Source organism: Podarcis cretensis (assembly GCF_951804945.1).
Source record: "Podarcis cretensis genome assembly, chromosome: 2".
NCBI classification, from domain to species: Eukaryota; Metazoa; Chordata; class Lepidosauria; order Squamata; family Lacertidae; genus Podarcis; species Podarcis cretensis.
This window is the reverse complement of record NC_137171.1, coordinates 111563161-111575257: the sequence shown is the minus strand read 5'-3', so window position 1 is coordinate 111575257 and position 12097 is coordinate 111563161. Positions and strand designations below refer to the sequence as shown.

At 45.6% G+C, this 12097-nt stretch overlaps 1 long non-coding RNA gene across 1 annotated transcript in view; it reads right to left on the bottom strand.

Annotated features, from left to right (window-relative positions):
* LOC307209140 overlaps positions 1-10938 on the bottom strand; it is a 45445-nt gene extending 34507 nt beyond the window's left edge. The window contains exons 1-3 of the long non-coding RNA XR_013835330.1: positions 10905-10938; positions 9952-10111; positions 1135-1481 (exon numbers count right to left, since the gene is read on the bottom strand). This is a non-coding gene — a long non-coding RNA (uncharacterized lncRNA). The remainder of the gene's footprint in view (positions 1-1134; positions 1482-9951; positions 10112-10904) is intronic.
* Positions 10939-12097: the final 1159 nt, after the last annotated feature.

The following is a 12097-nucleotide window of genomic DNA, read 5'->3' as shown; positions in this document are numbered from 1 at the left end:
AGGTCAAAAGAATTCAGCCGGTGCCTGGAGAGATAGGCACATACCTCTGACCGGCCCTGAATTCTGACTGGTTTCCTACCTTTATCCCTCTAATTTCCTTGTCTTTTCTTAATGCTCCTAGAAGGGTTTCCAATACCGTAATGAATAACAGTGGTGACAGGGGGCATCCCTGTCTAACCCCTCTCTCAATATCAAATCCCTCTGTAATTTCATTATTTATCATTAGCTTCGCCTTTTGTTTTTTGTAGATAGCTTTAATTCCATTCATTATTCTATTTCCTATTCTCAAACTTTCAAATGTCTCCGTCAGGAAACTCCATGAGATACAATCAAATGCCTTTTCAGCATCTATTAATAACATTACTATTTTTTTACTCAGGTTCATTTCGGCATATTCCAGTAAGTCAATAATTATCCTAGTGTTATATTTTATTTGTCTTTCCGGTAGGAAATCAGTCTGGTCTTTCCTTAATAATTCTTTTTAAAATGATTTTCATCCTATTTGCTAAGACCCCAGTAAAAATTTTATAGTCTATATTCAACAGAGAAATCGGTCTATAATTTTTAATCAACTTTGGGTCTGCCCCTTGTTTTGGAAGGAGAGTTAACAAAGCTTCTTGCCAGGATTCTGGAATTTCTCCTTTGTATAATAAATTTAAGTTTGGGGGCCACTATATCGGAGTTGTTGTTGATTTACTCCCCCTGCAAGTATTACACTCCATAAAGGATTTACACTTCATATCTGAACACAATCCTGGCCTTTTACTTAATGTCTGAAAATTGGCATGTCCTAACCTAAACACCTGTGGAACAAATGTGTGCATTCATCATGTGGAGGCTTTCCCCCCCTTTTACATTGTCATCTCTACTTTTAAATTTTCTTTGTTGTAAGATTCCAAACAATTTCCCCTTATATGATACAATGAATTTTCTAGCTTTCCTGCTATGCAAACCTTTCCATTTCACATTTCTCTTCAACAAATCTAACTTCAAAATTCATAGAAGTTTCGAAATGGACATTAACTTATGTTCAAGCTGAGGAATAAACATAACATTAATTACAATTGTTCCTATACACTTTACACACATGTCTAAAAAGGCAAACAGTGAAATCAAAAAAATCAGTATATTCACCTGCATAGGCCGAGGTGGTCAAAGGCCACAGCCCAAGCAAAAAGGCGTTACTTCTGCAGAGATGCCATACAGCAGACCCATCAGCAAATATAATTCCATAAATTCATGGTGCCAATAGGAAAAGATACTTTCCGCCAGATACTTCATGCCAAGTGAGGCCGAGCCTTTTACTCTAGACACATCTGCCAAGGTTCAGGTGTGAACAGCCTATGAAAATTCCAGTCTTCAGTATCTCAGGTGGGCAACTGGAGAAACTTCTTCCCACCTGTTCTGTATAAGGTTATGTGTGATGACAACAGATCCAGTAAAATAAAGGTTCTCTCAGGGGACCCATGGTGTTTATTAACCTGGAAAGAAGAGATAATAAGGTATGGTGAGATAACAATGGCTCTCAGGCTGGACTGACATGAAATTGGGCTCATTTAGACTGCCCTTGCATTGAACAAGTGAGAAGCCTGGTTTGTATGGCACAGTTAGCCACATTATGGATTACTGGAACCATGCCAGTGTGTAGGCTCCCCTGGAGGAACCTGCAGCCACTTTGTCCCTCGCTGGTGCTGTGTTCTAAAACTCTTGGGCTTGCCAATCAGAAGGTTGGCAGTTCGAATCCCCGCAACAGGGTGAGCTCCCATTGCTCGGTCCCTGCTCCTGCCCCCCTAGCAGTTCGAAAGCACGCTAGTGCAAGTAAACAAATAGGTACTTCTGTGGCAGGAGCTTTCTGTACGCTCTGGCACTTGTCACGGTGTCCTGTTGTGCCAGAAGCGGTTTAGCCATGCTGGCCACATGACCTGGAAAGCTGTTTGTGAACAAACACTGGCTCCTTCGGCCTGAAAGCGAGATGAACCCCATAGTTGCCTTTGACTGGACTTAACCGTCCAGGGGTCTTTTACCTTTACCTTTTACTTGCCATGCTGTGCTGAGTTGCCTGAAGCAGGACTCAAGGTTAACCTCTCTTTTCACTAACCATGTAGCCTAGGGTCACATTTGGTCAAGGCACCGGCAGGGCAAACAATTTCCAGAGGAAGCAATTCATTCTTTATTACCAAAGGTCACACACAGGTTAGGGAAATTGTAGCCGTCCATGACTCACTTGCTGCAGAAGAAAGGCCACACCCCGACTTCAGCGGACACAGAGCAATGGCTCCAAACTACAAGAAAGAAGATTCCACCTAAACATTAGGAAGAACTCCCTGACAGTAAGAGCTGTTCGACAGTGGAATTTGCTGCCAAGGAGTGTGGTGGAGTCTCCTTCTTTGGAGGTCTTTAAGCAGAGGCTTGACAACCATATGTCAGGAGTGCTCTGATGGTGTTTCCTGCTTAGCAGGGGGTTGGACTCGATGGCCCTTGTGGTCTCTTCCAACTCTATGATTCTATGATTCTACGTATCTGCGCAAGCAGACACATTCTGCCTGCATGTAACCTGCAGGAGGTGTGGACATCTGTGACTCTCTACCAGCCTTCCCTGTCTCGCCCTCCCCCTGCACTTATTCTCCACTCTGCCATCCTACAGCCTCTGCTGCATCTGACTCATCTCCCAGCTGCAACAGGTTCCCTCAGAAGACTGATCCCTTCCTTCTTCCAAGTCCATTTCCAACCCAGCTTTTCCTGGTGCCCATTCATCAGTATCCAGCCAGTCCCAGACACATAGGCACCATACATTTAAAGCCGTATCATGCCACTTTAAACCATCACATTTATTATTATTATTATTATTTTATATTTATTATTATTACTACTACTACTACTATTTATATTTTATATTTATATTTATATACTGCCCTATACCTGGAGGTTTCCGGGCAGTTCACAGAACAAAATCAAAATACAAAACCACAAAATATATAATCAAAATAAAAACAACAACCCAATAAGAGCCCCTCCCCTCCCAAACCCAACCCCCAAACCCACCACATTTTAAAAGGGCATAGGATGTAAACTGGATCAACCAAAGGCCTGGTTAAAAAGGAACGTTTTTGCCTGGGGACTAAAGGTGTATAATGAAAGTGCCAGCCGAACCTCCCTGGTGGTACACCTGCAAACGGGTATTGAAAGAGAAATTTGTTAAGGAATGTATGAGAGACCTCACAATTGGGGAAATGAGACAACTTATTTTGACCATGGAACTATCACTGTGTGGAGTGCAACAAAGGCTATGGAAGGCTACCACAAAATAAAAGACAAGATGAATAATGCATGCTTACATCAAATAAATGCAACTCTTTGTGGTAAGTTCTGAAAGATGCTCCTCAGGTAAAACTCTTCCCTAGGGTCTTTGGGGTATGTTACACTATAGAGGCTGGAATGCACACATCCCTACAAAGGGATAATTTGTTTTCTTTACAGCGTGATCCTATCAAATCCTACTCAAGGTACAAACTGGATAGGATTTGAGAGCAACATTAAAAGTTTTCTGTTGTGAAACAGAAATGTGAGTTGGCAGGTACAAAAGAGAAGATATGTGATCCAGAAGAATAGGGAATTGGGAGCACAGGCACAACCTAGAGAAACAATTTAACTGCACTAAAAGTGACAAGTGCTTGTAGAACAGGATGCTCACGAGGCTGCCGTAGTACAATAGCAAGAGCATTCAGCATAATCTCATGCCTTCCTTTGTTATCACGAGATGGAGTGAAAAATGCTCTTTTGGTTCCAGATATTTTCTCAGTTAAGGCCAGCAGATGATGAGTATCAGCTCTGGGTGATGTAGATAGTTTCACAAGAGTTTGCTCATTTATCAAAATATTTATATACCACTATTCAGAAAAAAGGGACGCAGGTGGCACTGTGGGTTAAACCACAGAGCCTAGGGCTTGCTGATTAGAAGGTCGGCGGTTCAAATCCCTGTGACGGGGTGAGCTCCCGTTGCTCGGTCCCAGCTCCTGCCCACCAAGCAGTTTGAAAGCACATCAAGTAGATAAAAATAGGTACTGCTCCTGCGGGAAGGTAAATGGTGTTTCCATGCGCAGCTCTGGTTTGCCAGAAGCGGCTTAGTCATGCTGGCCACATGACCCGGAAGCTGTATGCCAGCTCCCTCGGCCAATAAAGCAAGATGAGCACCACAACCCCAGAGTCGGTCACGACTGGACTTAATGGTCAGGGGTCCCTTTACCTTTACCTAATCAGAAAAACCCCCTAAAGCAGTTTAATAGTACATAAAACTATTAAAAATAAATAAATCAGCAATCAGGTAAGCATTGTGGAAAGATGTGTTCATAATTGCCTGCATGGGCCTAACAGAAAAGATTTCAGCAGGCGTTTTACAGAAGGGCAATGTTGAATCTGTTGAGACTTTGCGTTTTCCTGCAGCTTTTGGAGGAAACAATTAGTGGGTTGGCAACAAGCCAAGATAAACACGTAGAAAGTCTGCTTGGAGATTAGGAAGCCGAGCAACAGGCGGTGATTGGCTAAGTTCTTCCTTATATGCAGGATGACATAACAGTTTTCTTGTTGGAGTACTGAAGTTTTGGAAAGAAGTTTGAATCTAGTCTGTGTATAAAGTAACTTGTAAAAAGCTGTGCTTTACTCTGCTGTGTATAATAAAGCTAACTAAAAATCAAGTTACTAGTCAGCAAGTTCTATTCCTGTTTGTTGTCCTGGAAGTCACTGATTTGGCAGCTGGTAGCAAGAGTTATGGTTGAGATCCATTAACAGAATCTCTACAGACAGAGTTGCGGTTAGAAAATTCTAGTATAGTGGTACCTCTGGTTACGTACTTAATTCATTTCAGAGCTCCGTTCTTAACCTGAGGTACCACTTTAGCTAATGGGGCCTCCCTCTTCCGCCGCCACGCAACTTCTGTTCTCATCCTGAGGTAAAGCTCTTAAGAAGAAGCACTACTTCTCGGTTAGCGGAGTCTGTAACCCGAAGTGTTCGTAACCTGATGTGTTTGTAAACCGAGGTACCACTGTACATAGCCTGTCAGGGCAGGTTGCAATATGAGCTCAGATTTTTATATACACTCTTCCTGGGTTCTTTCTGTCAAATACCTACTAATCCTGGAGTAGATTTATCACAAAGTGTCCCTGAAAGCAGTTCGATGGGGAAGAAGTAAAATGTTGCACCACTGTGGTACACACAATATGTATGTTCAACTGAATAGAATCTGAATCACATGCACTACAAGGCCTATGCAGCCTCAACTTAAGATGGCTCCCTGGCCTGGCTTTGCACTGCAAAGTTTGCAGCAGCATGTGCAACAAAATGGCATCCAGCATTCAAAACCCCCCTCAGCTTGCATTAACTAGCCACACACAAGGCATGCAAGCTCCACCCCCCAGTCGTTCTTAGACTTCTTATTGGGTGAGCAACACAGCCAAGCAAAACAGTTGGAGCCTCCCTCCTCCCTGGCCGGCAAGGAGGGAGGGAGGGAGAGGAGCTGCTTCCTTTGAAATTTAAGGGACATTTAAGGGACGTCTATCAATAAGGGACAGCAGCGGGACATGGCACTGGAATAAGGGACTGTCCCTTCAAATAAGGGACACTTGACAGCTATGCAACCAGCAAGGGCCAGTGCCCAGAAATACACATCTTGGGAGCTGAATGTTGACTATACAACACAATCTGGGTTGTGAGTTGAGGACCCGCCACCTGCATAGGAGTAGAATAAGATACAACGACACATTATTTTAGGTTGATGGGCAAAATTAGGCCACAACTTTTATTGGTTACAGCATGTGAGTAGTATTGGCTTATGCATTGGATGAGACAGCAATACAAGACTCCACCCCGCACAGCCGGGAGTCATATCAGGGTTAACAACCAATGGGAGGAGCTTGTTGATGCAAATACAACTGGAAGCTCCCCCATGACATCACCGGGGGTCGTGCCGTGGCCCTAGGCACCAACAGGGCATCGGACAGGATCCATGAGCGCTGGATTCCTTTAACCGAATACCCCAAAGAGGAGGGGTAGATGATGGCCCATACCCAATCCTCCAACACAGCACACATATTTCAACCGCCAATACCAGAAAGTTGTGACAGGTGAGGCCACACCCACCTCTGGTCACATGTGGAGGAAGTCCATCCCCAGGAAGTTTACCAGCTTGCTAGACAGACATCCCTCCCCATGTTCTAACAATGTACACTCTAGGAATGTTGTCATCGCCTGCTCCTGTGTTCACATCCCACACGACAGGGTGAGCTCCCGTTACTCAGTCCCTGCTCCTGCCAACCTAGCAGTTTGAAAGCACGTCAAAGTGCAAGTAGATAAATAGGTACCGCTCCGGCGGGAAGGTAAACGGCGTTTCCGTACGCTGCTCTGGTTCTCCAGAAGCAGCTTAGTCATGCTGGCCACACGACCCAGAAGCTGTACACCGGCTCCCTCAGCCAATAAAGCGAGATAAGCTCTGCAACCCCAGAGTCGGCCACGACTGGACCTAATGGTCAGGGGGTCCCCTTTACCCTTTACATTTGAATATGTAAGTTATTTTGATAAGTAAACAAATGTGAAAATTATCGTTGAATGCGTGAGATACCTGCAACTATGGTTTAAACCTGTGATCCATTTGCAAATGTTATGTCCCCTAAACCTTACGCCCAGAAGCAGAGGATTTGGAGTTATGTACCATTCCTTTGCTGATTCCCAGTTCTAATTAAATTAGGAGAGGCACTTCAGATGCTTAAGCATTGCCTGCAGGAAGTCAGGTAAAAAGGTTAAGGACCCCTGGAAGGTTAAGTCCAGTCAAAGGTGATTATGGGGTTGTGGTGCTCATCTCGCTTTCAGGCTGAGGGAGCCGGCGTTTGTCCACAGACACCTTTCTGGGTCATGTGGCCAGCAGGAATAAACTGTTTCTGGTGCAACAGGACACCGCGAGGGAAGCCAGAGTGCAAGGAAACAACGTTTACCTTCCCGCCACAGCAGTACCTATTTATCTACTTGCACTGGTTAGCTACCCAGTAAGGGTAAAGGTAAAGGTACCCCTGCCCGTACGGGCCAGTCTTGACAGACTCTGGGGTTGTGCGCCCATCTCACTTAAGAGGCCAGGGGCCAGCGCTGTCCGGAGACACTTCCGGGTCACGTGGCCAGCGTGACATCGCTGCTCTGGCCAGAGCCAGAGCCGCACACGGAAACGCCGTTTACCTTCCCGCTGGTAAGCGGTCCCTATTTATCTACTTGCACCCGGAGGTGCTTTCGAACTGCTAGGTTGGCAGGCGCTGGGACCGAGCAGCGGGAGCGCACCCCGCCACAGGGATTCGAACCGCCGACCTTTCGATCGGCAAGCCCTAGGCGCTGAGGCTTTAACCCACAGCGCCACCTGCGTCCCTGTAGCTACCCAGTACACAGCACTAATAATAATAATAATAATAATAATAATAATAATAATAATTTATCATTTATACCCCGTCCATCTGGCTGGGTTTCCCCAGCCACTCTGGGCGGCTTCCAACAGAATATTAAAATACAATAGTCTATTAAACATTTAAAAGCTTCCCTAAGCAGGGCTGCCTTCAGATGGCTTCTAAAAGTCTGGTACAGTGGTACCTTGGGTTAAGTACTTAATTCATTCTGGAGGTCCATTCTTAACCTGAAACTGTTCTTAACCTGAAGCACCACTGGGTTAGCGGAGTCTGTAACCTGAAGCCTATGTAACCCCAGGTACTGCTGTAGTTGTTTTTCTCTTTGGTGTCTCAGTGCCTGGGCAGAACAATGGGGGTGGAACAATTCCTAATCGAACAATTCCTTATTTAGAGATAGGGCAAAGTCTCTTTTGTCTCTACTGGAGAGACCGTCAGGCCAGTTTTCCCACGTTCTCCCAGCCTCCTCACTGCCAACTTGGCTGTCTCAAATTCAGTCCTGGGCTGTCCGCATGGCAGGATGAAGTGGAAATCAAGAAGAACAGGCCACACAACTTCAGACAGCAGATGTCTGACATTTTAAATTATCAATTTACAACAAAACAAAACCCTCTGTGCAAGTACTGTAGAATACCAGATCAAGGAGAGGAGGGGACTGAGCTCTAAATCCTTTCTCCAACGGCATGCAATTTCTCCCCTGACTCAACAAGATTTTCAGCCTTCGAAAAGAGCACCCCTACTTATAATTTAAAGCGGTACAGCCCATCTGTTCTGCAGGGGTGTATAGATTAGGCCATAGTGCAAGGGGATGCAGAACAGTGGGGGACGCTAGGAAACAATCTGCTCCATAGAACTAGGGAGGGCAGAACTGCATCGCTCAGTGGCAGAGCAGCAAATCTCAAGTTCAGTCTCTTGATGTTTCAGGCAACTCCCCTTTTTGAAATTGTGAGCCGTCACTGTCAATCCGTGTGTAGGGAATACTGAGCAAGATCAGGCCAATGGGAACAGAGCCGTTTTGCAGAAGCTCTTAAGGTAGTCATTTGTGAGTCTCTCCTATCCCTTGACAGGGCCAGGCCAAAGCCTTTTGGTATCTGAGGCAGACCCCCCCAAAATGGCATGACTGACATTGGATCTGCTGCCTCTGTCGATCCTGCTGCCTGAGGCAGTCACCTGATCTCATGGGAGGGCTGGCCCCGTCCTTTGAGTAGTGGTTCGCCATGTATAAGGTGCCTTCCCTTCTTTCAGTAGCAAAACCCGCTCCCCATCTTGAACTGCTGTATTTTTCGTCCACACCAAACACTGCCCTTGGTGGCACTAGGCAGCTGCATATTGTATTATTACACGTCTGCCGAAACCTCCAGTAAGCCCGATTGCAGCCACATAATTTAATTACACTTAGAATCATAGAACTGTAAAGTTGGAAGGGACCCTGGGGATCATCAGGTCCAACCCCCTGCAATGCAGGAATATATGAGGATTGAACCCTATGGGGATTGAACCTGCGACCTTGACTTGTTTTAAAATGTTTACATTTTACCTTGCTTGCAATAATGATTCCCTACACACTTGCTTTTATTGGTTTGGTATTATAGTCGCGTTTCTAAGTAGCAAAACATGTGCCCTGCTTGAATAATTTTGTTCAACAAGCGGCTTCTTCGTTTTCCAAATAAAAGAAGTAAAACCACGTATGGAGTTTGTATTGGTGTGTGTGTGTGTGTGTGTCCTTGAGCAGTCCCAACAATTTAAAACGTGGGTGGGCAGATTCAGATCCACGCAATTCTGAACAGATCAAGAAACAATAATCATAATGAAGAGTGGCGCTCTTTCCTCTGCCCCCATCTAAATAAAATTATCTCAAGCTTCGCTTCGGCTGAAATGTGCCGCATGAACCTCAGAGAGTTGCCGTCCCGTGGCGTAAAAGACGACCGTGCGAAACAGTCCCGAGGGTGGCAGAAATTTATTTCTTTTCTCTCGAGATATAAATAGATACAAACAAGGAGGTATAACACAAAGAGAGACTCCTCTTCGTGCGGCTCCTCGCAGCTGTGTCCTTATGATAAGTGAATGTGAGGTATGGGCAGAATCCGAAGGAAAGGAAAGGAACCAAATTCTTTCTCGGCTGCGTCAGCCATTCGCGATGGCAGGCGGCCAGGCAGAAGTTTCCCTTGCTAGCTTTCCTCCCGCCTGAACCACCCTTACCCAGCGCTATACGATTTGAGAATAGCAACGTACATATATCACCATCCGCAGGTGGCTGCGCACGAAGCAAGAAACTCGCCCATATTTCGTGCGCCCTTTTGGCTTCGCTTTAAAAGACGCGGAGCTGCAAGCCTCGAGACTGCCGCCTCCCCCCCCCCCCCGACTGTTGCACAAGACGAGTCGGCAGAAGCAGCGGGACGCTTTTCCCGCCACCCGCCTGCCGTGTTTCTCCTGCCCCCCCCCTTAAAAACCAATTATTGTACCTTAACGGTACAACCCCCCCTGCCAAACACCAAAAAAGCGAAATACATACTGCACTTACCCTCATTGCAAGCGCTCCACCAAAACTCAAGGCGCGCAAAATGGCTGCGCTATTGAAAGCGGAACGGACCGTTTCCTTACCGAGCACTACGTGGCGCTTGTTTGGCTTTGCTTTTTAGGCAGCCGTCCAGTCTTCTTCACGATAGCAATTTGTGCAGCGCCTATGTAGGAAAGTGTGCCATTGCATATGTGCAGTGCCGTATCGCCCACGCCCCGCCCCCCCACTCCAAAGAAGTGAATGAATGAATACTGCGATTCTGGGGGCGGGGTTGGGGAAAAGGATTTGCTCCATAATTATTGTTTATTAATTTTCATTAATCATCTTTCTACAGTATAAGTGATTGAATGACTCCTCACCCCCACCCCGCTTCAAAAAAACGTGACCGAGAGAATGTCATTTGTTAGCCTCCATATAGCTCAGTTGGTTAAAGTGTGGGGCTGATAACACCAAGGTTGTAGGTTTCATCTTTGCAGGGGGTTGGACTAGATGACCCCAGGGTTCCTCCCAACTCTACAGTTATGTACTGGGTTGAATAGGATCCGAACTGCAGCAGTCTGATTGGCCCTAGAACAATAGGATCCAAAAGGCAGCAGCCTGATTGGTCCTAGAACAATAGGATTCAGAATGCAGCAGTCTGATTGGTCCTAGAACAATGCAGCAGTATGATTGGTTGGCAGGAACTACCCAATCATGCTCCAGATAGAAGTGAATCCACAACCTGATTGGCTTACAGTAGAATTCCGGAATTAGCCAATCATGTGCAGCCCATTGTGTAAATAATGTATATAAAGCAGATACCTTGAGGGGACTTTCATTCATTCCTCCTCACCACTATGAGCTGAATAAAGAGCATGAAATCACTTTGCGACTCTGAGTATATTTCATCTACAATTCTATAATAAAATTTGTGCCCCCACCCCGTTTCCTTTACACCCAGGCGCTTAGATGCTCACCAAGCCGGCAAATGATTTCAGACAGGTAACGAAGAAGTGGATTGTTGCCAGTGAACCTGACCAACCTGACCAACCCATCTCTCAGACTCTGCAAGACGCTTCGGTTTCACACTGGGAGCGATTTGCAGCAGCACATCGCTGACACCTAGTGGCGGATGGTGCGAAATCAGTGCCAAAGACGCGAGAACAGATGTTAAAACAGCTGGACGCAGGCGCCTAGCGAGAGGGGAACGTGACTCACCCAGCTTGGGTCCTCCCAGTGCTCGCCCCCCCCCCTGCTTAAGTTACGGTCCCTCAGGGCCCCTGTCACCATGCGATGGAGGTGCCCCATAGTCAGTCTGGCAGCAAGAGATGGGGGTCAGGCGGCCCCCCCAAGGACAGCAGAGGAACCTGCTGGGAATTGTAGTCAGAAACTCCCAGCTCAAGGTGTTGGCCCTTCACTTTTCTGCTGCCTTCTTTAGTTCATAAAATGTATAAACCGCTTGATTGTAAAAACAAAACAAAAATCACCACCCTCAAAGCATTTACAAAAAAAGGGTTCCTTTTGCCAAGCCCACCCAGATATGTAAAGCTGACATGTATTTTAATACGCGATTTCATTTTATAATGTATATATTGAAAGTGCGGGTTTCATTTGTATTTATGTCAATCTTTTAGTTTAAACTTGTTTTAAACTCTTATTTTATGTAAACCGCATAAATAACAATAATAATATGATTTATACCCCGCCCATCTGGCTGAGTCTACCCAGTCACTCTGGGCGGCTTTCAATCAAGTGTTAAAAACAATACAGAATTAAATATTAAAAACTTCCCTAATCAATAAAGGGTTTTTTTTTATTAACAGGTATCCAAATTCTGTCAAATTAAAAGAAATATTTTAATAATAATAATAATAATAATAATAATAATAATTTATTATTTATACCCCGCCCATCTGGCTGGGCCTCCCCAGCCACTCTGGGCGGCTTCCAAAAGAATATTAAAATACTATGATACATCAAACATTAAAAGCATCCCTGAACAGGGCTGCCTTCAGATGTCTTCTAAAAGTCTGGTAGTTGTTGTTCTCTTTGACATCTGGTGGGAGGGCATTCCACAAGGAGGGCGCCACTACCGAAAAGGCCCTCTGCCTGGTTCCCTGTAACTTGGCTTCTCGCAGTGAGGGAACCGCCAGAAGGCCCTTGGTGCTGG